Source organism: Vicugna pacos, unplaced genomic scaffold, assembly GCF_048564905.1.
Source record: "Vicugna pacos unplaced genomic scaffold, VicPac4 scaffold_20, whole genome shotgun sequence".
In the NCBI taxonomy this organism is placed as follows: domain Eukaryota; kingdom Metazoa; phylum Chordata; class Mammalia; order Artiodactyla; family Camelidae; genus Vicugna; species Vicugna pacos.
In genome coordinates this window covers 39,609,176-39,635,080 of record NW_027328741.1, presented here as the reverse complement: position 1 = coordinate 39,635,080, position 25,905 = coordinate 39,609,176, and the positions used below count along the sequence as shown (strand labels likewise).

Sequence of the window (25,905 nt, the reverse complement as noted above, 5' to 3'; positions counted from 1 at the left end):
TGTTTCAGATTTTGTTTTTGTAGGAGTGTCTTAATTTCTCCTTTAATTTTTTTAAAGAATCATTTTGCTGGCTATAAAATACTTGGTGACAGTCTTTTCCTTTTATCACTTTGATGATACCATCCCACTGCCTTCTAGTCTCCATGATTTTTGATGAGAAATCAACTGTCTTACTGAGGAGCCTTTCTATATGTTGAGCCACTTTTGTCTTTCTGCTCTCAAGATCCTTTGTTCTTGTGTTTTGACACACTGAGTCTGATATGCCTATTTTAGATGTCTCTACGTTTATACCACATGGAATTTGTTGAGCTGCGGGGATGTACAAATTAAAGTTTTCATCAAATTTGGGAAGTTTTCAGCCATTATTTCTTTATATATTCTTTCTGCCCCTTTTTTTCTCTCCTTCCTTCTTGCGCTCCCATTATGTGTATATTGGTATTGTTGATGGTGTCCCATCTATCTCTGACACAGTGTTCATTTTTTTCATTCATTTTTCTTTCTGTTCCACAGAGTGGATAATCTCAGTAATTTTAAGTTTACTGACATTTTCTTCAACAAGTTCATATCTACAGAGAAACCACTCATTGAAGTTTTCATTTTAGTCATTATATTTGTATTTCTAGAATTTCTAGTTGGTTTTTAATATAAATTTTTTATTGATATTCTCTGTAAAATGAGATGTTCACATAATTTATTTCTTTAGGCATGGTTTCTGTTAGTTTTTTGAACATATGTGTAATTGCTTATTTATGTCTTTGTCTAGTAAGTCCAGTGTCTGGGCTTCCTCAGTGAGTTTCTATTGACTCCTTTTTCCCCTCTTTTATGGCCAAACGTTTCTGTTTCTTTGTACATCATGTAAATTTTCTGTTGAAACTGGACATTTAAAGTATTACAATGTGGCAGATCTGAAAGCCACATTTTCCTCATCTCAAGGGTTTATTGCTGCTTCCAATGTCATTGCTGCTGCAGCTATTTATTTAGTTACAGTCCTGAAAAAATTCTGTAAAGTCTGTATTCTTTATCATGCATGTCCATGAGATAGTGTGTGTGAAGAAAGCGTAGTTGTCATCACTGTAATAATGATTTGACAGTAATTTCTTTCAATGCGTGGAGCCTATCATTTGAGCTGATGCCAGGTGGCTGTGTGTCTGCGTGCTGAGGTATGCCCTCAGCACCGGCAGGCAGTCTGTAGCTCTTCCGTGGCCTTTAGTTCTTGCTTGTGCAGAACCTAAAGTTCAGCCAGAGTTGAAGGCTTAAGGTTGTCTCAGATCTTTCCTTGCCCTGTGCCACACATGTGTACGGCCTTCTACAATTCTCAAAATTTTTTGGAGCTTTTTAACCCTACCTTCACCCCCAGAACGTCTCATTACTCAATTTTGCCATCTAAGTTTCCTAGTCAGTATCTAGTTAGCCTCTACTGGTCCCGCTGCCTCAGGCGGTTGTAATGTTAAATACTCACTGCTGATTGTTTCCCACACACACTCTGGGGACAGGCTGTTTGCACAGCATGAGTTTGTGATAGGTCAAATAGTGACAGCTTTCTGGGGGCGGATTTCTTGGGTAACTTTAAATCACTTCTGCCCCTACCTTGACTGTGAGACTATTGCTTTTAAAGGCCACCATTTAGGTTAGGATACAGGGATGGGGTAGATCAAGTTACAATGCCACAAAACTCACTATATTTATGGAGATTTAGCTTTTTTTTTCTCAAATAAACAGTCCCCAGATTGCTGGAAGTCTTGGTTTAATTTCCAGAGTTCTACAGAGGTTAATTTTGACAAATTTTGCCATTGTCATTGCTTCATAGAGAAGTAAGTTTTCCAAGATGTTTACTCAGATATTCTAGAAGTGTATCCCATTTGCATTTGTTTTTAACTGAGTTACTTGCAAGACTAACTAATTCTACAGATCCAGCCCCATTCACATAAGAGTCCACTTGCATGGCTTCTCCTACAGGGAGCAGTGTGCAACCTGTTGTCAGATTGTTGTTTTTTTTTATTAAAGTGAAGGGTTTTTTAAAAATATGCTCATGAGTAGCCTTTTGTCATTTTTACAAGTTATGAACTTCCACTAGTCTGTGGCTATTTTTTCCCCTCACTTTTCGTTGCTTTAATGAAGTTCTCACTTTTAAGGATTTTCAGTATACCAGTTTGTGGATGCTGATCACACGGGTGAGGCATTTAACTACTGTCTAATCCTCAGTCTTTGCTCTGATTCACTGTCTGGAACATCTGAACACATCTACTGAACCCCGTATACCAATGGATGCTAACAGCCCTAATTAAAAGTATGCTTTTTAAGTAAAGCAAAAAATACTAACTTTGACACTGGAAAAGACAAATCTCAAATTTCCTTGCTGATCTTGCTTTCTGTGATCATGAGCTACATCATGTTTTTAGAGCCGACAGGCATATTAAGCTACTGATTTTATTTCATCGGATTTTAGAATGCAGAACACATTTCAGGCCCACTTATAGTACCATATGTGTATCTTTAAGGATATGTACATATGATGATGTCTTTATAATAAGTACCTTATTTTAAGTACCTACTGCTGTTAACCACATTAAGGAAAGCTTGAAACTGCAGTACTGAAATTTCTCATACCACCATCATCCCGTAGCTTCTCTTTTGCATTAGATGTTGTGTGACAGAGTATTTTTCTGCTCCCTAGAAATGATCAATGTTGAACGAGGAAAAAAAAACCCTCCTCAAATAAATATACTCCAAATCACACACTTATCTGAACAATGGCCACCATTTTAGTCCACACCAATCCATCTACTCATACTGACTCAGAGTCCTCAACATAGACAATCCACCCCTGAAGTCAGGATCCTCAGCACACGTTCTATCCCCTCCCCATTCCTTGTTGATTCTGACTTACTTTTGTCCAACGCGTCCTGCCGGTCTCTTCGCTGCCTGACTGCAGTTTTTAATTTTTACCTTTGAGTTCCAGGCTGCGCCTAGTGATTTCCAGAAAAACTCCAGACACCTGGCTCATCAGGAGGGGTGGGGAGGATTTCAGGAAGCTGTTAACCTAACTCACTTGCAGATAAGTGAGTGGCTATTGTGAGCATTCTTCTAGATATCTGTCATGCCGGCTGCATCCACCCCAGCAAAATAACGTAGCTCCTCCCACCACCTCTGCCTCCATTCATCTGGGTTTCTGCTTTAAGTGACACTCACATGCTGCTGATGGGCATTATATATATATACATATATATATATATTAATTGAAGTATAGTCAGTTACAATGTGTCAATTTCTGATGTACAGCACAATGTTCCAGTCCTTCATATTCACATATATATGTATGAATTCCTTTTCATATTTTTTACTAAAGTTTATTACAAGATATTAAATATTGTTCCCTGTGCTATACAGAAGAAATTTATTTTTTAAGCTATTTTTATATATAGTAGTTAATATTTGCAAATCTCAATCTCTAATGGGCATTTTTAAAGCCACATTTGGAACCCTTGTTGCAGAAGAGTCTGAGAAATATATTTTCAACCTCATAGCCTTTTGGTTAGGAAGTTGGAATAAAGGCTGAGCTGGCTCGCCTTCCTTGTCTGCCTTTGTGAGTAAAGGGGTCTGGAGTTTCAAGGCCCAATGAAATGTCCCAGCCCTTCAGTAGCAAACTCTTAAAGCAACCAAAATGCTTCCATCTACCAGAGCATGACTTGTCCTTAGACACTGCTGGACATAACCACCGACGCTATCTAAAGCATCGTCTTCATCTGGTGCACACTTTCTTTAGATGTGTAATATCCTGATTAACAGGACAAGCTGGTTTGGATTCCCAAGGTCACAGGCAGCCTTCTGCCTGACTTTGGTGTATATATGTTCATTGAAGAGTCCTCTCTCAGATCAGCTAGAGCTGTCTGGTGTGTGGTTTGCCAGAGAATGTGGGTACAGTGCTCCCCACCAGAGTGCTGCCAGTTGTTTTATTGCAGGAAGAGAGAGAGTAAAAGAGACAGAACAGGAAGTTCTTGTCCAGCCTCAAACACAGTCACCCCCGCCCAGGGCTCTTGCTCTGGGCCACACAGCACTGCAGGTCAGCAGTGATGTGGCCCCGGTGTACTCCAAAACATGGTGTAGTTGTACTGGGCTATCTGTGTCTATCACGTGCCCTGCAAAGTTCTCGGCTTTGTGAAATGGGGAACTAAGGAACTCCCACCCATGGCTGTAGCTCCCAGGGTTTGCACCCTTACGGGTTTTGAGGATTTGCTGGCAACTCATTCTTTTTCACCGGGTCATTTCTCGGTTAAACGGCAGTCCTGTGACTTCCTTATCAGAACTGCTCCTTAAGTTCGGGATTTAGTGAAAGATGCCATTTTAGCCTGTAAGTTCATGTTCAGGGAGGAGGAGGAAGACAGCACAGATTAGAATTGCTGTCTTGCTTTTTTTTAATTATTGTTTTCATAAGCCGTCTCCTGTTGTCGAATAGACACTGAGTAAATGAATGACTGTTACACTTCCATTTGAAGGATGAGGAAAATGACACTTAAGGAGAGGAGGCAAACTTCCTGAGGTTCCAAAGACAAAAAGGGATGAGCACAGAATAAGATCCCTGCAAATTTCTTGGCTGTCATCAGCCTTTAGGTCAATGACAGAGTGCCGTGTGTAGTAGTAAACTTGTAGCGTGCATTTAAAAGGGTGCAGATGTTCTTGTTTTGTTGATGCAATCACACTGTTTTGTCTGGGACTTTGAAAAAGAGAAATGGGTTAGAAAATGGTGGTTTCTCATCCTTGGTCCATCCTCTCTCTCACAGATATGGACCCTTCAATCTGTAGCAGGAATAAGACAGCCCCAGCCTTCCCGTCTCATGAGATCAGTACTCATTCATTTCATTCCTGCCCACCTGTAGGAGATAAAGCACAGCGTGATTTTCATGTCCTGCTTCACTGATTCTTGTGAAATTAGGTGTTTGAAGATAGAAACTCATGAAAGGCAGCTGCTTTTCTTAATATAAAGTGCAGTAAATTTCTTAGCAGAGAAGTAAATTGAGGATTTTCTTCATTGAAAATCAAAAGAGATTTCAAGAGCATCTGTATTTCTGATGCATAGATTAAAATGACAAAATCTAGAGGGATTACAGAAATACAAGGAAGATACCAAAAGTGTCTTTAAAGAGCTTTTCTAAGACTGGGCTTGTAAAGAGAGTGTTAGTTGACAGAGACCCTCTTCTCACCCATAGTCCCTCTCCTTAGGTTGGAAAGGGCCAGCGTTTCCCCTGTGTGCAGTCCTGGTGCTTCAAGTGAGTTGTAGGTTAGGGCGGTGCACATGGTGCTGCCTTCAGTTTGTCCATCGAAAATAACCCCTGGCAGTCAGAGGGCGAGTGTGTTGCAACGACATGAACCATTCACCATGCTCTCCGGGGTGTGTGCTCATCTCAGCTCATCCCGGCTCAGGTGATGGCAGAGGAGAGAATGGTGGCAAGAGGTCAGCCATGAGTAGGAGGGAGCAACTGGAGTCAGCTTGGAGCCAAGTGGCTAGGAGTTCCAAGTTGAATTCCCAGGACTTCCCACAGTTCATTCATTCAGCTAATACTTCTCAAGCACCTGTGATGTTCTGGTGTTTCCTTTGTAAACAGAACCATATCCCTGTCCTCATGAAGGTGACGTTCTAGTGGACATAAGAAATGATAAACGCAGAAGCAGATCCAGGTCAGGACACATGAGTGCTGTCTACTTTGGAATGCACAAGGTGAGATCCTTTGGGAAGGAATGTATGATACAGGAAAATGTGGGGGAGAGAATGGACGTATCCCAGGACTTATTTGGGTCCCTGAGATGCACCTCGTGAAATGTGGGTCCTTGGTTTGCACAGGAATGAATCCAAGAGAGAGCCACAGTTCAGTAAATGTAGATTTATTCAGAGAGATATATACTCCACAGACAGAGTGGGCTGTTTCAGAAGGCAACACAAAGGCCATGAGGCGTGGGGGTTGGGTGCTCCAGTTTAAAGTAAAAATAGTTACACACTCCTCTGACATAGTGTGGGCTGTCTCCCTCAGCAGAGAGAGCAGCCATGAGGTGTGGTTGTTAGTTTTTAGGCACTCAGGATTTTCATATGCTAATAAGTGTGAGGATTATTCCAACCGCTTTGGGGAAGGTGTTGGGATTCCCAGGAATTGGGCCACCACTCACCCTTTGAACTTTCATGGTCAGCCTTGAACCTGTCCTGGCACCTGTGGGAGTGCCTTTTAGCATCCTGCTGTATTTCAGTGAGTGTATTGAAGCTCAAGATCTACTGGGAGTTGACTTTTCCACCGTCTAAGGTACTAATGGCTGTGCCATCCTTTTAATGGCTGTGCCCGGCCCCCTTCCCTCCTGTCTCATGAAGGAGCTCAGGAGTGATTGCACAATTGCAGAGCAGGGGACAGAGTGGAAAGAACTTTATAAGTGGAAGGTGGAAGGCAGTGTTGGCAGTAGAATTCTCAAGTTAATTACAAAATAAGTGTCTTCTGTTTGCTGGGGGTACCTGGTCTCACATTAGGGAGCTGTGAGCCTTGGGGACTTCAGTGAGTGGGTGGCTCACTGTGTATACTGTGTTGCTTCTTAGGCGGCCCGAGGACAGTTGGCTTATAGGTGACCCATTCACTCAAGCAGGGGTCTCTTTGGGGATTTTCTGCACTTGAGGCTAACATGGGTCACATGGGGGGCAGGACCGGCCAGTCACAGCTTGGTCCACAGTCACCTAGTGCCCTCGCGGCTTTCATCCCATGGATGCGTCACCTCCCCCTCGAAGGGGACAAGGGCACAAGTGGTGGGGCAGCTTCTCAGTGGTGGAGGCATTGCTCTCCAGACCCAACACTCAACAGCATGGACCCCTGGTGTTGGCCACAGTCTTGGCTAGATGAGGCTGTTGGGGAGCTGAGCTCATGAGACGTGGGTGCCATGCTTCCACTCTCACCAAGAGCTCTATTTTGAAGATTCCGGTCAGAGAGCCACAAATACTCCCTAGCCCATAAACAAAGAACAGTCCCTTTCCCTCGGGGAAGGGCACACAGAAGGAGAACGGATCATCCCGAGAGCAGGAGAGGCCAAATCAGTCCTGCCATCAGGGGTCTGACAGATGAGCCAGCTCAGTTCCTCTTACTAGTTGTTTACTTGGAGGATCTGGGGTATTTCGGTGACCTGCAAGTGTCAGGAAATAGTACATTAGGGCTTTGTAGATTTTCTGGTCTGGTGTTAACTCACCCCATTGTAGCTGTTGTGCAAGGAAACAAAATTTGGTGGACAACAGGCCATGGCCTCTGCTCCCTGGTGGAGCCAGGAGATTACAATGTTAAGAACGACTGCGGGGGCATAATTTCTATGTTGAGAGGCCAGATGGCCTTACATATCTCTCATACTGGATGTCTAAGTTGCAAAGGGAAACTGGATTTCATCCAGCTCTCCAGCCAAGGAGGAGACCACAAGAGGCCTCCCCCACCAACTGTGAGCTCTTTGCCTCCACTGACAGCAGCATCTATAGCAAAAAGCTGGGCTGCCACCTGCGTTTCCGTGTAAACATCCGAGTAGCCTCAGCAATGGCCTCATGAGCGATGGTGTGCCCAAGGAAGCGCTGTGTGGGACAGAGGGAGGAGTGCCGGGGTCAGACACCAGGAGGGCAGGCAGGCAGTGAGGACATCTGTGCAGCGCAGGCACCGTGGAACTGAGCCAAAGGGAGAAGTGTTTTGGAGCAGGAAGCCTGGGCAGTGCCGTGTTATTCGTAAGAAGATCCTGGGCTCTGGATCCAAGAAGTCATTGGCTTGATTCCAGATCACAACCCTCATCTTGGGCAAATGTTTGAAGCTTTCTGTGCCTCTGTTTCTTGGTGTCCCAATTGGGGACAATAGTAGCAATTACCTCTGAGAGTCAGGAGCGCCTTTATAGATGTCATTTCATTACGCTCACAGCAGCCCACGAGCAAGGTGCTAGGTCCCCCATTTTACACGTGGCAGACGAGTAACTTTTAATCAGTAATCACGCAGCTAAGTATGATCATAATCAGCATTTGAATTTGATCCCTGTGTCTAGATTATTTCTATTCTCACTCAGTATTACTGGAAAACTAGTAACGTCAGAACAAACACTGCTGGGAAGTGGGTGCTTGAAACATGTTTGTCGTCTTCACCATTGGGGAGTGTTGAGTTCACGTTCCTCGCAGCCCGTCCGAGGTCCCCTGCGTCTCCGGCTGCCCCTGGTGGGGTCTTCAGGACTCTAGGCAGGTTCTCCTTGTTCTCTACCCCCAAGACTCTCTGCTCTCTGGAGGTTGATTCTCAACCCTGACTGCTCGGTAGAGCTAATGTCTAAAAACAAAAAAAGGTGGGGAGGGTTCGGCTCAGTGTTAGAGCATGTGCTTAGCATGAAAGAGGTCCTGGGTTCAATTCCCAGTACCTCAATTAAAATAAATAAATCTAACTATCCCGCCCAAAAAGGAAAACAGTGTTTAAAAAACAATAAACAGTACAAAGGCCCCACTCCAGGCTGTGGTGCACTATTTTTTAAAGGCTCCCAGATGCTTCCCATATGCAGGAGGGTGAGAGCTATCCCTTTACACCTCTTGTGAGCTTGTCCACTCACACCCGTTAGCCTCTTGAAACAGGAAAACTACTTGGCTCAGCCTAGAAATTTCTCCCGATTTCTAGACTTTTATTTGCCTACTGCACATCTCTCCTGGAGCCCACAGGCACCCAGCCAGAACTGAATCAGTTGTCTGCTCTCATGACTTGCCCCTCTTCCTGCCCTTCTTTTTTTGTTTAACATTTTTTATTGATTTATAATCATTTTACAATGTTGTGTCAAATTCCAGTGTTCAGCACATTTTTTCAGTCATTCATGGACATATACACACTCATTGTCACATTTTTTTCTCTGTGATTTATCATAACATTTTGTGTATATTTCCCTGTGCTATACAGTGTAATTTTGTTTATCTATTCTACAATTTTGAAATCCCAGTCTATCCCTTCCCACCCTCTACCCCCCTGGTAACCACAAGTCTCTATTCTCTGTCCATGAGTCTATTTCTGTCCTGTATTTATGCTTTGTTTTTGTTTGTTTTTTTTTTTTTAGATTCCACATATGAGTGATCTCATATGGTATTTTTCTTTCTCTTTCTGGCTTACTTCACTTAGAATGACATTCTCTAGGATCATCCATGTTGCTGCAAATGGCATTATGTTGTCGGTTTTTATGGCTGAGTAGTATTCCATTGTATAAATATACCACATCTTCTTTATCCAGTCACCTGTTGATGGACATTTAGGTTGTTTCCATGTTTTGGCTATTGTAAATAGTGCTGCTATGAACATTGGGGTGCAGGTGGCACCCTGAAGTAGATTTCCTTCTGGGTACAAGCCCAGGAGTGGGATTCCTGGGTCATATGGTAAGTCTATTCCTAGTCTTTTGAGGAATCTCCACACTGTTTTCCATAGTGGCTGCACAAAACTGCATTCCCACCAGCAGTGTAGGAGGGTTCCCCTTTCTCCACAGCCTCTCCAGCATTTGTCATTTGTGGATTTTTGAATGACGGCCATTCTGACTGGTGTGAGGTGATACCTCATTGTAGTTTTGATTTGCATTTCTCTGATAATTAGTGATATTGAACATTTTTTGATCATTTGTATGTCTTCCTTGGAGAATTGCTTGTTTAGGTCTTCTGCCCATTTTTGGATTGGGTTGTTTATTTTTTACTTATTGAGTCACATGAGCTGCTTATATATTTTGGAGATCAAGCCTTTGTTGGTTTCACTTGCAAAAATTTTCTCCCATTCCGTAGGTTTTCTTCTTGTTTTATTTCTGGTTTCCTTTGCTCTGCAGAAGCTTGTAAGTTTCATTAGGTCCCATTTGTTTATTCTTGCTTTTATTTCTTCTAGGAGAAAATTTTTGAAATGTATGTCAGATAATGTTTTGCCTATGTTTTCCGCTAGGAGGTTCTTGCCCTTCTTATTTCAGGGAATGGCACTATAATTTAGACACTGCCAAAGCCAGAAAGCTGGCCGGCATCTTTGACCTCTTCCTGCCCTTCCATCACACCTGTGGCCAATCCGTCCACCTGCTGAAATGTTTTCTTCTCTCTCCTCCTGGCAGGGCCTCAGCAGGCCTTCACATGAACCTGCCAATAGTCCTCCCTGCCTCTATCTTGTCTCTTTCTAGATCACTTTGCATGTCTCCTCTACCTTGGAGGCACACAGAGTCCTTTGTGATGTACACCTGTGATCTCTCCACCTGGTTGCCTCATCTGCCTCCCACACCCTGTGCTTGCTTCTAGACTATTTACAGTTCCTGGAAGGGACCTGGCTTTGTTTGGTCTCCCTCCTTTGCATACGCAGCTCCCCAGGGAGAAATGGCCTTAACATTATACCTTCACCTGATCACTTCTAGGGCATCTCAGAACTCAGCACAGTGGTTCCCTTCTCTGGGAGAGCCTTGGCTACAGTTCCGGCTCTCTGCCCTGAGCACCCTCTGCTGACTGTTAACCAAGCCCTCTTAACACGCCTCCTCAGCCATCACTTCACTATGAGTCCTGTGCACCTAGGAGCTCCCGGAAGCAGGGACTGTGTCTTTTTCCTCTTTATTCTCAGAGCATTGTAGAGACTCAGATACAATGGTGGAGGGAACAGTGGTTATTCTGCAATTTCTCTAGAGTTGGGGCCTAGTGGTAACAGTCTGGTGGGAAGAAGGGCTTAGGGAATTTACCCTGAAGCCACATTTTCAATTAACATTTCATGTTGTTTTTGTCTGCTATTTAAAGTTATGAGTCTTAAAACAGAATGACGATTTCTAAAAATTACTTTACCGATGATTGAGGAAAATGGCAGTTTTCCATATTTAAGAATATTATTTTAAGTTTGTGTGACTGTGGTGGTGGAAAATAGAAATGCAGGGGCTACTAAAGCATTCTCATCCCCTTCCCCACCCTCAGGTCCTTTGGACAGAAGAGACAGAGGAATGTGAGGAGAAGGCTTGGAGGGTGGACAGTGCAGTGCTTTAAAATTGTGACAGTTACTTGTGCTTTTTTTAACTTTTTTTTAATGGAGGTAATGGGGCTTGAACCCAGGACCTTGTACATGCTTAGCACGTGCTCTACCACTGAGCTATACCCACCCTTCCCCCCGATATTTGTGTTTTTAGTGGGCATAATGTGCTGGTAGCAGGTACTTTAGCATCAGACACAGTCACCTGCCTCTGACCATCACGTTAATACCTTTCCCCTGAGCTAGAGAGCTAGTCTGTTCCCAAAAGTTCAATAAATTATCTACATTTTCTTTTTTCTTAAACAAAAGGTATTAACTCATTTTTTTAGTATCGCCTATAAATATAATGTGATTTTATTAACCATTTACCAAAGTGTTAAGTGTAATAAATATTAAGTACAGATTTCTGAAGCATCAGTCATCACTGAAGATCCACATTCTGCTGTTCTCTCTCTCTGTTAGTCACCTTACTTTTGGAGTTCTGAAAGCAGCGCCAGGCAGAACTTGAGTACAAATGGGACACGGTTGAGCAGGAAGAACAAGTCCGACCAGAATAGGAGGCGCGGTGTCCCCACGTGGAGATAGATGAGATTACCCAGGAAAAGCGGGTGATGTTTAGATGCACTTTAGTCTGTTTACTTCTGGACTTGTCAGCCTTGGCTGCATGTTGGAATCACCAGGGGATCTTAAAAAATGTTGGTGCCTGGATTCCACCACTGCAAACTTTGATGGTACTTAGTGGCCTGGGGTGCATTCTGGCATAGGGAAGTGTTTAAAGCTCCTCTGGTTATTCTAATGTGCAGCCAAGGTGAAGGAGCACTGCCTGGAATGGTGGACACAGAAGAGAAGTGAGGCCCTTCCTTCATAATAACAGTAAAAAGGGGGAAAAGAAAAAGACTGGTATAAGTGTATAAGAGGCATTGATTTGTATCCTTTCATAACACCAATAAAAAAATGCAAAATATAAATTAGCTGCAATAACATAGATGTAGAAGGAAAGACAAATTGGTTTTTATAGTTGACTCCCATTTTTTCACATGTGGCCTTGTTTTCATCGTAGACTAAGTGCCCCTTTGTCTTGAACTAAGTCCCGGTCACTGCTCCCCCTTCCTGTTGGGATGTGCACAAAGAAGCATGGCTCTCATCCTAAAGTCAGAGAAAGGGTAGAAGAAGCAGGGAAACATTTGTTGAGGTGCCATCAGTGTTTGACCAGTGTTTGAGCATGGCATTTTACATAATTGGAAATGTAAATTTATTGCTGCCACTCCTGCTGCAAAATTAAAAAAATAAAACTGTATATCTTTGTATCAACATTCTAGAGCTATGAAAAGATGATTTTTGAGTCATTTGTATTATTGCTTCTTTCCATCAGCTGAGATAATTTAGAGCTGTTTGTTCTTGCAGTCAGCAGGAGCAGGACAGAAGGTTATGAGCATGAATAACACTTGGAAAAAATGCTTTTATTAGGAGCATCTGAAAATGTCTCCAAATATAGATTTAATAAATGAATCACAGATCTACAGAATGTTGGCACTGAAAAGATATGGAGAGAGCAGGTCAAAATCCTCTTTTATAAATGGAAAAAAATGAGATTCAGCTACCAATAGAAAGTGACATTTATCTTTTACAATGTAATAAGCTTCTAATAATCCCCATTATGAATAGCTCCCATTGTTTACAACTGAAGATGGGGGTAAAAGCATATGTTGGTGAAAGACTGTACATTCAGAGATGAAAGCTGAATCTTAGACAAAATTAGATGTTCATAATGCTTTTCAGTCCTGAAAAACAAAAACTTATCATATTGGCAGCATACAAAAAATACTGAAGAAAAGTTTTTGGTCATTTAAACTGCCAAGTTTAAATTTAAAATTGCCAGCTAATTAGTTTAAATTTTCATTGGAACATGCTTGTTGAAAAATTGAAGATGAAGACTCATTTAACTTTATCGTTCTTCCTTATTTAAAAAATTGCCTTTTTTTTTTAGTTTTTTTTTTTTGAAGAATTTTACTTTACTTGCGAAAGCATGCTCCATTGTTTAGAGAGGCCAGCGTTGTGGTAGTGAGATCTTGGGAATGAATTTGCCTAAATTCATATTTGAACACAGCAGCTTGCTTCCTGAGTGATCTTGGACAACTTAACTTCTCTGTGCCATAGTTTCCTATAAAATAAGAATAAGAGAGTTGCTTCTCCATGACAGTGGTAAGGACGGGTCGAAGTAATGTACAGAATCTACTTGGAAGGCTTCCTGGCACAGAGGAAGGGCCATGTACTTAGTTACATCTATTATTATACTATATCTGGTTTTATAATCCAGTTAAATCTTGAGTCTAACTGATTTCATCTCTTAAAAAATTCTAAATATAAACTCTAAAATGGAAACTCTTAAACTTCATAGTTGTAGCTAATTAACACATAAAGCTCAAGCAAGAAACACACAATGGAGACCAGTTAGCTGCAGACACCTGTGACTCTTTCTGTCCTGCACAGACTCTAAGCTGTCACTACCTTCACTTCTGAAATCAAAGGCAAGCTAAGGAATAGAGCTTTACAGCTTGGCCTCGTCAGGTGCTCAGACCATGGCAGGGACAGTTTACTGTTCACATGTGCATTTTCAAAAAATAGTATTAAAACGAACACTGTACATATTTTGTTCTGTGATTGACATCGGTTAACAGAAAAGAAAAGAAAAAAAAAACAGGAAAAAAACCCATGCATTTACAAACAAGGAGGCAATGTCTGAAAATTATTATTTTTTTTATGTTTAGGATTTAGTGACCAGTTAGGAGAAATAGCATTTCATTGGTGTAATCCCTTGATTGACTAAACTTGTTTTTTTAATAAGGAAGAAGAGCGTGTTCCATTTACCACCTGGGGAAAGTGTATACATATAACCCTTTGTGCAAATTCTCTTTTTCTGGGTAAGAACCTGCCACAGACTTTTAAAATCTAATGTGAATTGCTGAGAAAACTGAAAGTCAAGTTGGGAACTATGTAGTCTCATAGAGAAAACTTTTTCCAGAGAAAATCTGAGCCAATGCAGGGCGCCACTCTGGAGGTTCCACAGTCTCTTCTGCACACAGTGCTTCCCCCAATTCTTTTCACCTCATTTGTTCAAATCAGATCAGTGGTTTAGGATTCTCCAGGGTCTGATTAAGAGACCAGATGGAGGCATTAAGATTTCTAAAATTTTCCAAGTGTAACAACCTAGGTAAAATGTCCAAGAATAGCCTAACTAAAGGATAGTAGGAACTATCAAAAAATAAAAGTAAACTACTGAAAGATATAAAAGATGCTTTAATCACATGATTCTAGATTAAAAGTTCATATCTCCAAAATATCAGAAGTTATAAAATTCATTTGGGTTTATTGTGAATAAAATCATATTAGCAATATAATAATTAATAAGATAATGAGAGTTTTACTAGTTCAAGAATAGCCAGATTAGAAAATAGGGCAGGAAGTCCAGATATGGGCTCTGATATCAATAATAATTTACTATAAGAGATGGAAGGCATTACAAATCAGGGAGATAAATAAAGGTTATTCAGTGAATGGAACACTTGTTAGCTACTTGGGGGGAAAAGAAAAGATTGAAATCATACAGTGAACCATATATTATGATAAATTCCAGAAACATTTAAAAAGTAACACAAATAGAAAAAGAACTAGAAATAAATATGGATGAGTATACAACCTCTAGATGAACAGTAAGTTTCAGAGGAAATTATACAAAGATTTCCATGCATCAGAAGCATCCTAATTTTAAACAAAACACCAGAGGATGTTATTTGTTTACAAATCTGACAAGGGGCTAATTCCTTCAATACATAGAGAGTTCAGATCACTTCAAATGTAACATCAAAATATCTCAGGAGCGTAGAAGGCAGAGAAGATGAACACACATTCACAAAGGAAAAAATAGATGTCACACTTCAATGGTAATTCACTCAGTGCACATCAAAATGAAATAGTTTTCCACCTCTCAAGTGACACAGCTCTGTTTATGAGGATGAAATGTCAGTGATCACCAATCCCATGCCTAGGTTACTGGATAATTTTTGTGAAGTATGTTTGATTTACAATGCTGTGTTAATTTCTGGTGTACTCCTCAAGCCTTCTTAGAAAGCAGTCTGGCAGTTGATATCAAGAGTCAAAAATATTCATATGTTTTAATCCACTAATTCAGCTTTGAAAAAATTTAATCAGGAATTATTTCAAAATGGCAGGGAAAAGTCATTATGAATGCAAATCACAGACATACTTTTATATGTATATATATATATATATATATATATATATAAAATCTCAGCCAAAATATTCTTCCAACTCTTCACAAAGTAGAATAGTATGCAGCCATGAAAAAGTGTGTCCATGAAAATATTTTATGACATGTCAAAGTGTTATGCTTATGATAGATTTGAGAATAAAATTAATATATAAAATGATTTGTAATATACAAACAATGCACCGTTCTGAAGAAATTATGTCTATAGGTCAAAGCATTATTTTTATTTTATTTTTTATTCATTTTCAGAGTTGGAGTCTTTTGATTGTAGGTGACAAAATCAATCTCCAGTGTGTTTAAACAACAACCAAAAAATGGGGATGCATGGGATTTATTGGTTCCTGTAAATGAAAACCTCAGGTCTGAGGTCTGGCTTCAGTCAAGGAGAGATACTCTAGCCCAGATGATGTCAAGGGCTGCTTTTGTCCTGTCTTCATTCTGTGTCCAAAGATGTCTCAGCATGTTGCTTCTAGGCACGCAGCATCCCAGATCATCCATCCAAACCAAGACAGGTCTCTTTTGGCAGCTTCCTCTCTTAATGGAGGAAGCTTATGGTTCACATGGGCACCAGTATGTATCTCTTCACATAATAGTGGCTCTTCCTGGGTTATTTGCCAATTCTCCAATCATGTGAGAGGCCAATACTATGAGGGGTATTATTTGTCTTAAACCAACTGAGATCTACTTCTGGTGCTTCAGAAAGAGTGGGTCAATCGAGGTTAAATCACAGGACTATAAACAAAATAGAGGTTACTTATCCTAAAGCAAGTTCTGGGTCCTCTTCTAAGACTGGGGACAGACCCAGGACAGCAGTTCTGTCCACTACTGAGTACTTTCAAATTTTCTTTAATGAGCAAATGTTACATTTATGATCAGAAAAGATGATAAATAAGAAGAAACTTGAGGAAGGAGAATGGAAAGCTTTCCTGTTTCTTAAGAAATATTGAACCCATTAAGTGCTTGGAAGAAAAATGGAAATGTGTCAAGTTTGTAAAAGTTCTGAAATGAATTAGAATTGATTTTACAGACCATGTAGGAGACAGTGCTATACAGTTAGTGTGTCTTTGGGTTCTTTGAGTATTTCAGTACTTTCACTGAATAGTTGCTTGATTTGGGGCAAATTGCATCATCTCCAAGTGGCTGTATTTCCTCATCTGTAAAAGAGATATAATATTACCTTCCCCACAGGGTGATTGTGAGGATTTTGAAAAATAGATGTGTGCTGAAGCAATAGTAAGCATTTAAGGATTCTTAACTATTATGTTTACTTACTACATAATTAAAAAATTATTATGTAGACTTTTAAAAATGCATAGTATTTAAATGGCCTATATGTGCTGTACAAGAGAGGAAGGCTTAATATACCTTCTATAATACATTTTTCTCAGCCTTAATTAATTTTCACATTTAATCACACACATACCTAAAAGTTATTCCTTTCACAAGCATGAAGATTTAACTGAAGAAAAGGATGATGAAAGAGAGTAGAGGAGAAAATAAAATGCTTTCTCTACAATCTGATGGCTTAAAAACTAAGTAAAACACCTTTTTAAGACTTTGGTCACCATATTCGTAGCTAATACTTAGGTAGAGTTTTTCACATGCCTGCGGTTAATGTTCCAATTGTATTCACAATTAGTAAATAATTGATTCATCATAATAGTCCTATAAATTGCTATTGTTATTCCCCCATTATATGGGTGAGGAGATTGAAGCCACAAGAGGTTAAGAAATTTGCACAAGGCCCCACAGCTAGCATCGGGAGCTGGGATCCAGATGCAGGAGTGTGGCTCCAGGAGGGACTTGTAAGCACTCCCTCTGCTCTCCCCTGCAGGTGCAAGCCAGCCGCCCGCTGCTGTAAATAACATGATGTGGTTCACTTAGTCCTGAAATTCACATTCTTTGTAGCTTTCTCTCTGGGGCAGCCATCAGGAGCAGCCAGGGACACTGAGTACATGCTTCTGGACTGTGACCAAGAAGGTACATGGAAGGAAAACTGTTTAAAAATGGGATCTTTAATGCGCATTCTTCAGTGGCCAGGAAGAAACCTGCCTAGTGAGGAACTGAAACCCTATTAGCCACGTGAAATTATGCTTCAGACACCCCCGCTGCCCTTGGGTCCACACAGTCAGAACTACAGTGGATCAGGGACATGAATCTTGTGCAAATGCAGGGAGTAGGAATACCTGCCATTTTAAGATCTCAAGGAGTATGAAAAGCATGTGAAGCTTTCATCAGCAGAGACCTGCTGTCACTTCCACTGTTTCCCTCAGGGCATGTCCACAGCTTCACTGGTTCTATTCAGAATGAAGACGACAGCTAGCACCTGCTGAACCCTGAATCAGTGATAGGTTCCCCCTTGAAAGGAAGCATATCCCCTTCATGGGTTACAACTAGTTCATAACCTAAGTAATTCTACAGATGTAGAAGGGATACTTTCATTTGTTCTGCTATCACAGACTTCCCTCCAAAAGAACATGCCACCAGTTGCCCCATTTTCACCCATTAAAATATACTTAATAGGCTTTCTTCTTTAGTGCAGTTTTAGGTTTACAGAAAAATTCACAGAAAGTGGAGTTCCCATATATTCCCTATGCCCTACACACAGCTGCTACTGCTGCCAGCGTGTTACATTAGTGGATGCACTCATTCTTTTTGACATCTTTCATTCGTCCTCCACTAAAATTTAACATGCCTGATATTCACGTCTCTTATGGCATTTACGTGCTATTTATATCACTTCTCACGTTTATGTGAAGTTTACAACACATGCATGTTTTCTGTTTAAGCTGGGTTGGGGGCAAGTTTTCTGTGTAAAAATACGATCATTAGTGAGTCTCGTGCTGCTGGGTTTTTGGGTTGTCAGGTCCTGTTGACCATTGCTTCAGTTATTGGGATCATTGTCTACGGACTTTCAGTGTTCATTGTATTTCCTGCAAAACTTCCCAAGAACCTGAGTGGAACAGACCCAATCCAAAAGTACCTGACTGTGCAGGTGGGCCACGCCCATCACTGGTTCCCTCATCAGTTTTATCATCTTCATGACCCTGAAAGCCATATATGAGAAATTGACAGTCATGATGACTGACTCTGGTAAGCTCCTCCTGCAGCTGAGATAATTTCTACACAAGTTTTAGAACCAGGTCAAAACAGAGATTATCTTTTAGGCACTTCAATTGCAGTACATTACACTCTTTAGTTAACTTCAAGTGTAAACGTATTTTCTCTAGCCTATATGAGAAGTGAATTAGCTCCATTTTTGCATTAGTAAAAGGGACAAAGGTCCCTTTAGAATGTCCAAGCTCTGTGTAAATATGTCAGTGTTTAATAATAATTTCAATTATATTAGATAATGTACCCTATTGTTGAAAGTAAATAGTCTCTGTATTGCAAATAAGTGGAAGAGGGTTGTGGTTCCAGAGGCAGATTTGCTTGCGCGTTACGGAGAGGACAATTAATCACACTGTTATGTGTCTTCCCCCCATGCTGTTCCTGTTAGTGTAGCTCCATTCTCATCAGCTGCGGCTTCTATAATAAATGTTTCTTCTCTCTGGCTTGTATCCCACCCAGCGGCTTAGCGGCCTAAGTTAAGTGCTTCCCACACGTTGCATGTGGCTGGGTGGTTCTCCCAGTGGTCTGCTCAGTGGTCATCTTCTGAAAATACTAAGACCAATTCAAATTCTGAACTAGGAGGATGACCGTTTTATGTTCCCCAAATGTTTCTAGCAAGTTGCCCCGTGTTTTGTTTTTCTCCTTCAATAGTCCTACCTTACTGCTGTTCAGGGAGACAAGAGAATATTATTTAGCAGGATGTTGAGAAGTAGCTTTCTTTCAAATTACACCTGACAGAGGACAGTTCTTGCCCATTGGATACTGTTGTGCTTATAAATTTTAAGGAACGGATGACTTTTTTTTTTTTGCCTTGTGGGATATTGCGTTCTTAGTGGGAGAAACTCTTACAACAGTGTGTACAGTTGGAATTAACATAGTGGATATGTTAAGAAATTCAAAACAGCTGATATGAAAACAGTGTGAATTGTGTATATATATATGTATACATATTTATTGGGTTAACTCATGTATCCGTGGCTTTGATTAGGGTCTCAAAGCCGTTCACAGTTTTACAGACTTACCTTTTCTTTATTCTAGCTGCAGAGCTCCCAAGGACCAGACTGACTATGAGAACAACCCAGCCATGAAGGTGTTCTTGTTCCACTTTGTCAACTACTACTCCTCGTGTTTCTACAACACATTCTTTAAGGGCAGATTTGTGACTTATCCGTGAGATCTGATGTATTCCCTGTAAAAATACAGAAATGAAGAGGTGTGAATACAGCTTTGTGTTCTGACAGTCTAACCTGTTTCAGGTTTTCTCTTAGTTGCCCAATGAAGAGTGTCTTTACTCTTTGTTCCTTAGATTCTTTTAGGCATAAAATAATGACTTTATTTCATGTTAGAGCTATCTAAAATTTAAATGAGATTTTCTTTCTAATATTCCAGTGTGACTCAAGTGGCTGTCTCCTTGAACTGATGACACAGCTGACAATAATCATGGGAGGACAGTCCATCTGGAATAACATACAAGAGGTGTTACTTCCGTGAGTACTCAGTCATGTGATCTTGGGGTGAGAACGGCCCACCGACCCACGTCATTTTCCTGCGTGCCCATCTCTAAAACTGGGGAGACTCTCTGCTTAGTAATGTTCTCCAGATAAGAAGATCCAGCCAACAGTATAAACGTACCTGCTGTTTAATAATTATATTTAAATACCTTCCTTTTTATGTTTAACATAAATCCTCAAGTGCTATAGTCTCTGCTTATTAGCCCACCACTGGGGACTGATTGATCAGAGCCCATTGAGAGATGGCCCTTTCTGGGGCCATGAACTAAGTTTTCCCACAACTTCCTGCAAATTTCTCCTCCTTTTATATATGCATTTAAAAATCCATAACAGGAATTTGTTGAGTGCCTAGTATGTGCTAGTCACTGTATTAAATGTTGTACATATATGTATGTGTGCGTGTGTGTGTGTGTACAATTTAATCACCCAAACAATCCTTATTCTTATCTTCCTTTTGCAAATGAAGATCCTGTGGCTTAAAGAGGGTAACTGATTTGCTCAAGCTCTCATTGCCAATAAGAGACCACTGTGGGACTCAGATGTAAGACCCTGTCTCTCTGAATCCATGTTCTTCTAAGAACAGAGAATCCCTTGGGGTCCTAAGGCACAGGGTTACATAATGTTTTAAGAGACACTTGTCTAAAATAATAGCAACAGAGGTTTTGACTTACTGTTCTCTTCCTAAAAATGAGAAAAGCAGATGTTAGCAAAGGTCACACTGTCTTTTTGATTTTCACATAAGCCCAATCCCACATCAAAGTGGACAGTCCAGTGTTATCTGCAATTTCTGAACATTTCAAGGAGCTTACTGTATTCGCTTTCTGTTGCTGTTTTAACTAGTATCCCCAAATATCATGGTAGTAGGAAGAAAAAAGGAAAAGTCTCCTCTAAACAACACAAATATAACCTTGTAGTTTTCTTGAACGCAGAAGCCTGCTGAAGTCAAAGTGTTGGCACGGCTGTTCCTGAAGGCCTCAGGGGAACCTGTATCTTTGACTTTGAGGCTTCCAGAGGCCACCTGCGTCTCTTGGCCTGTGACCACTTTTCTCTATCTCAAGGTCAGCATGGTTGTGTGCCTCTGACACTGATCCTGTGATAACATCTCCTCTCCCCTCTCCCCTCTTCTGCCTCCTTCTTCCTCCTTTAACCACCCTGGTGATTACACTGGGCCCACATCTATAATCCAGGTGATCTCTCTTAGAGTCGACTGGTTAGCAACCTTAACCACATCTGCAACCATAGGCCCCCTTTGCCAGGGAATCTGACCTCTTCCTATGTTCTGGGGATAAGGACATAGACATATTGTGGCGGAACATTTTTCTGCCTACCACACTAAACTTTTTAAGATAATTTCTGGCTTTGAGTTTCTGTTCTCATGAAACTGTTGATCTCTCTTCTGTCTTGCCTTCCACACCAGCATTCTGTTCCTGGCCAACGTAACTGCAGAGCTCGCCCCTCTCTGTGGTGTCCCCCAAAACCACTTACACAAGCAGATCTTACTGTTGTTTGGAGCATGGGGGAGAAACTCAAACAACTTGAATTTTGAAATAAAAAACCTCCATCATTTTAAAATCTTCCATGCCACTATAAAAAATTTATTTTTTTAACTTCTTTTTTTAATTTTTAAACTATTTTAAACTTTGTAACTTTTTTTAAACTTTACTTTTTTTCTTATCATCCTTCATTTTAGATTCCAGAAAACTGCTCTTCTGCCCACCGCATCCAAGTTCCCTTTCATTGTTTCTCCTCCCTTCCCTAACCTTCCTTCTCTTACCCTTATTACCAAGTTTCTGTCCATTCTCTTTATAGGGCAGTTAAATTATTTTTTCTTTCTTTCTTTCTTTCTGTTTTTGCAGAGTGAACACCTTTGCGTGTCAGTGTGTCCTCCCACATTTCTTCATAATGGCTTCAACTTTCAGCTTCAGTATGGATTACTGGGGTCTGTCTTGAAACAAAGGCATTTCCCTTGTCCCCCAGCTCACCACGCCCCTCAAAAAAAAGATTCTGATCTTCGCTGTGAAATGAATCTTCTTTTTCCCTACTGTGCAGTAGACAACACTTACCCTGAGCTCACAGTCAGATATTTCCAGAGGAGTAAAAGTAGGTCATGTGCAAATAATACTACTTTTCTCTGTGAAAAGATATAGGGTCAGATAGAGGAAATACTTAACTCAGATTACTCAAAAGCATTTCCTGAAGGAAATAAGTAAATTATTTAACACTAAATTTTGTTGAATCTGGTTATCCGTGAGCTATTTTTACCATTCAAGAAGGATATATTTCCTAAACTGGTACTGAGCAATTCATGTGAAATGAAACTTGCTCACATGAACTAGTTTAAAGTAAAGGATGCATTATAGTATCTGTGGTCTATTTATACCTTCGCTTAAGTAAGCACACTGTTCTAGGTTCCAGTGAGCTGAACTTTGCCTCCATGTATTTCTACTAGGGGCTAAAATATTTAGGGAATTTATTTTGAATTATGATTCCCTTTTTTGAAAACCAGGAATTCTGAATTGTAGCCAAGTTCGAGGGTGGCTTGTGTTTTCCTCACTGCCTCTTCTCTTTGTTTAAGTGCAGTTTCATTCTTAATTTTTCATATAAAATCCTAACATACCAAAGATCTATCAATTACTCTTGCTGCACCAAAGCTATACCCATCCTCAAAAATACATAGGAAGGGAAAAGAAAACTTATCAAAATTAGCGACTATTTTCATGCTATTCAAATATGTCTAAAGGAACATAATGAAATGAATTTCACTGTATCTCACCTGCCTCCATCCCCCCAATCCCATGTAGGGTTCTTGAGTAGGATTCTGGGAGCAAATAAAGAAGGACAGTGATGCCGTGATCCAGGCTCCCTCTGGGGTCTCCCCAGCACTTGGATCGGCACCTGGTATAACGTAGGTCTCAGTCCGAGCCAGCTGAGTGAGTGACTGACTCACAGGCATCGAATGCGTAACATCAGCGAATTAACAGCATTCTTTGTAGGACTCAGAGGATAAGCTGAGTGCCCTGTGGCCTTCCCAGCCTCACATACTATTTTGATGTTGGGGTCATTTCTGGGAATGTTATTCTGTACTGGACAAAAGGCTAGTACAATTCCAGGGTTAAGCAACTTTCCTAGGGAAATTTTATGATAAAATATTTAGAAAAATAGTTAAATGCCCAAAATGACATAGCATTGTCCTTTGGTGTTTAGATAATGTATGGCTGTAATTTTCTTACTTTATATGTTTTCTACCTTTTCCACTGTGTGTATGCACTACTATATAATAAGAAAAAGCAAATGTTTAAAAGAGAAAATCTCTCTTCTCCAGATATGATTTGGTTAGAGGATGAGTCAGAGAAATATAATAAGAGAATCATAAATACATGTGTCCATAATTCACTCTTTAAATTCAGGAACAGGAAACTCAGGAATGAAATAGATTAAGAGAATCAAAGATACTTGTATTCAAGATTAGCAAGTAGGAGTGTCCTCAACAGAAATGGTGATAATCTATAATTCAGGGATTAAATGTGATAATGAAGGTAAAAAGACAACATGAAGTAGAAAATGCCACGTGGCAAGCACAGTGTAAAGGGCAATTTACTATGATTATGCCAATATGTGTGGTCAATTCCCAAGCAAATGATTGTGTAACCCCTGCTAGAGGAAGAAAGCTTCAAGCCTTGGCTGGAGAAGGGGGAGGATCCAGTGTCTGTATTTTTTTAAATGTCTACAGGTGCTTCTCATGAGCAAATTGATATCCCTGCACGAGAACCTTAAACCAACAGAAAACCCAAAAGACTGTGGACAATGATAGGTAGACGAGAGCCCAAGCTTTTCTGCCACAGATGAGTGGTTCCACTCAGGAAGACTGAGCAAGAGGCTCAGAGTCTTAGCTAAGGACAAGCAAGTCGGGACTTCTAATACGACCTAATGCCATCGACAGGGGAGGGCATTTCAGCACAAGAAGGGAGCGCCAGGTGATTTAACATGGAAGTTTCACCCTGGATCCATACCGTGATAGATTTGGGTCCCGGAGGGTAAAAGCCCTGCTTCCCTGTGGCATGGACCGGATTCCACAAGAGGCTGAGACAGGAAGTATGAGGCAGAGAAAAATTTCCCCAGGAGAATCCCGAGTCTGGGTGCCAGGGAGGGTGATGGACGAGCGTGGTCCCAGCGCCACCCGCACCGCAGGGTTCCGAGTGGCTGTGGAGCTGCGCGCCCCCGGCCGGACCTCAGACCTGCCTGCAGTGCTCTGGGCTGCGGCCTGGGGAGCGGCTTCAGCAGCAGGCTGGCCCCATCATTCTCGTAGGTCCTGCAGTGACCCCCAACCCTGTGGCCACGGTGATCCCAAGCCAAGGGTCTAAGTGACTTCAACCCTATTTACAGGTGACCACAGCCGGTTAGCCAGTGCTGCTCAAAAGGAAGATCCCCCATGGGGTTTTGATGTGTCAGGGGGGTTGCTAATACCTGGCCTGCTTTGAATCATTTCATCCTGACAGCAGCCTGGGCAGTTGAAGTTTCATCTCTCAATTTTATTTCAACTTTTTTTGTTGAAAGTATAGTTGGTTTACAATATTGTGTTAATTCTTGCTGTACAGCATAGTGATTCATATATATATATATATATATATTCCTTGTCATATACTTTTCCACTATAGGCTATTAAAATTTATTGAGTGTAGTTCCCTGTGCTATACAGAAGGATCTTGTTGTTTGAAACAAAAATTACTAAACAAAGTAACAAAGTAAGCAGACTAAACCTAGCCATGTATATGACACAGTTGAGTTTATCTCAGGATTTAAATGTGGTTTTGATCTCCAGGATCTCTTTATCAAATTATCATATGTAAAGTGCCTGTGGAACACTTCTCAGAAATATGTTTTAAAATCATAAGATTTAGAGAATAAAGAAGGAAGATAATTATACTGGAAAGCAGATATCAAAATATAGAAATGGGCATTTGTGATACAGTAATATCTGAATTATTGGAAGAATGTGTTGAATAAGAGGATCCAGTGGTGGGTCTACTAACCGCAACATTCTGCCATAGCAGTGAGTGTAAGTCATCTTCTGAGATCTGCAACAGTTGCATTTTGAATGTAAATAAAGTTAAATAAAAAATAAGCCATGAAGTGTGGATTCAGATTCAGGGGTATCTCGAGTCCATATCCCCAGCACTTCCCAGTGCTCCCTGCTCTTCCCCTAATGTCATTGAAAGAAGTGGGGAAAGTTTGTGAAGCGAAGGGCAAGTTCCATTGCAAAGAAATCTCGTAGCAAACCTGGGAGCATGGCCAGTGAAAGCTTAATGCTGAGATTAGAGGCCGTGGGAAACCAAGAAGAGGCAGCTCTTTACAAGTCACATCATATGCTCTGTGTGTGTCTACGTGTGTATGCATACAGACGTGTGGGCATGTATGATGTATACACCTGCCTTTCATGTGAAGCCGCCTCACTGTCCAAATTTGAAATCCATCCAAACGTGCAGTGCAGTCAGTCGAAGCTCAGCCAGACGCTAAGTTGTCTGTTGTTGCTCTGTCTCTTCTGCTGAACTCCACGAGTAAACCACGCACCAGCTATTGCTTTCAGGAACAACAGCTCTGTAGGCTACAGGTCCATGCCTTGTTTCACTGCCAACTCTGATTTCCTTTCAGGAAAAATTGCCATTTGAAAAAGGGGAAAGCATTCAGTTGGCCCACAAGCCTCTGAGTGAGGAAAAAACATAACGTTAGAGACAGCTCTGTGGGACAGCATCCAGAAGGGGGCAGAGCACTGGGCTGCGAGTCGAGGCTGTGTTTCTTTCAAGCTCTGCACTGAATTTGAGGTGGCATGCCACTTCTCTGGCCCTTGATTTGTTCAGCTTAAATTAGGGTCTTGGACCTGTTCTATCCAAATTAGAGTATCACTTTTTTGCTCGGTGACCCTCCATGGCTCCGCAATTCCTTCAGAGGGAAAAATGCCCACATCCTCATGGCAGCCTCTAAGGCTCCACCCCCAAAACCACCACTTATTTCCTATTCACTGTGG

General features: G+C 41.1%; 1 long non-coding RNA gene across 1 annotated transcript in view; it reads left to right on the top strand.

Annotated features, from left to right (window-relative positions):
* The window catches only part of LOC140694007 (uncharacterized), a 43,424-nt gene that overhangs the window by 10,283 nt on the left and 7,236 nt on the right, over positions 1 to 25,905 (top strand). Inside the window, exons 2-3 of the long non-coding RNA XR_012069732.1 lie at positions 19,411 to 19,585; positions 19,762 to 19,859. This is a non-coding gene — a long non-coding RNA (uncharacterized lncRNA). The remainder of the gene's footprint in view (positions 1 to 19,410; positions 19,586 to 19,761; positions 19,860 to 25,905) is intronic.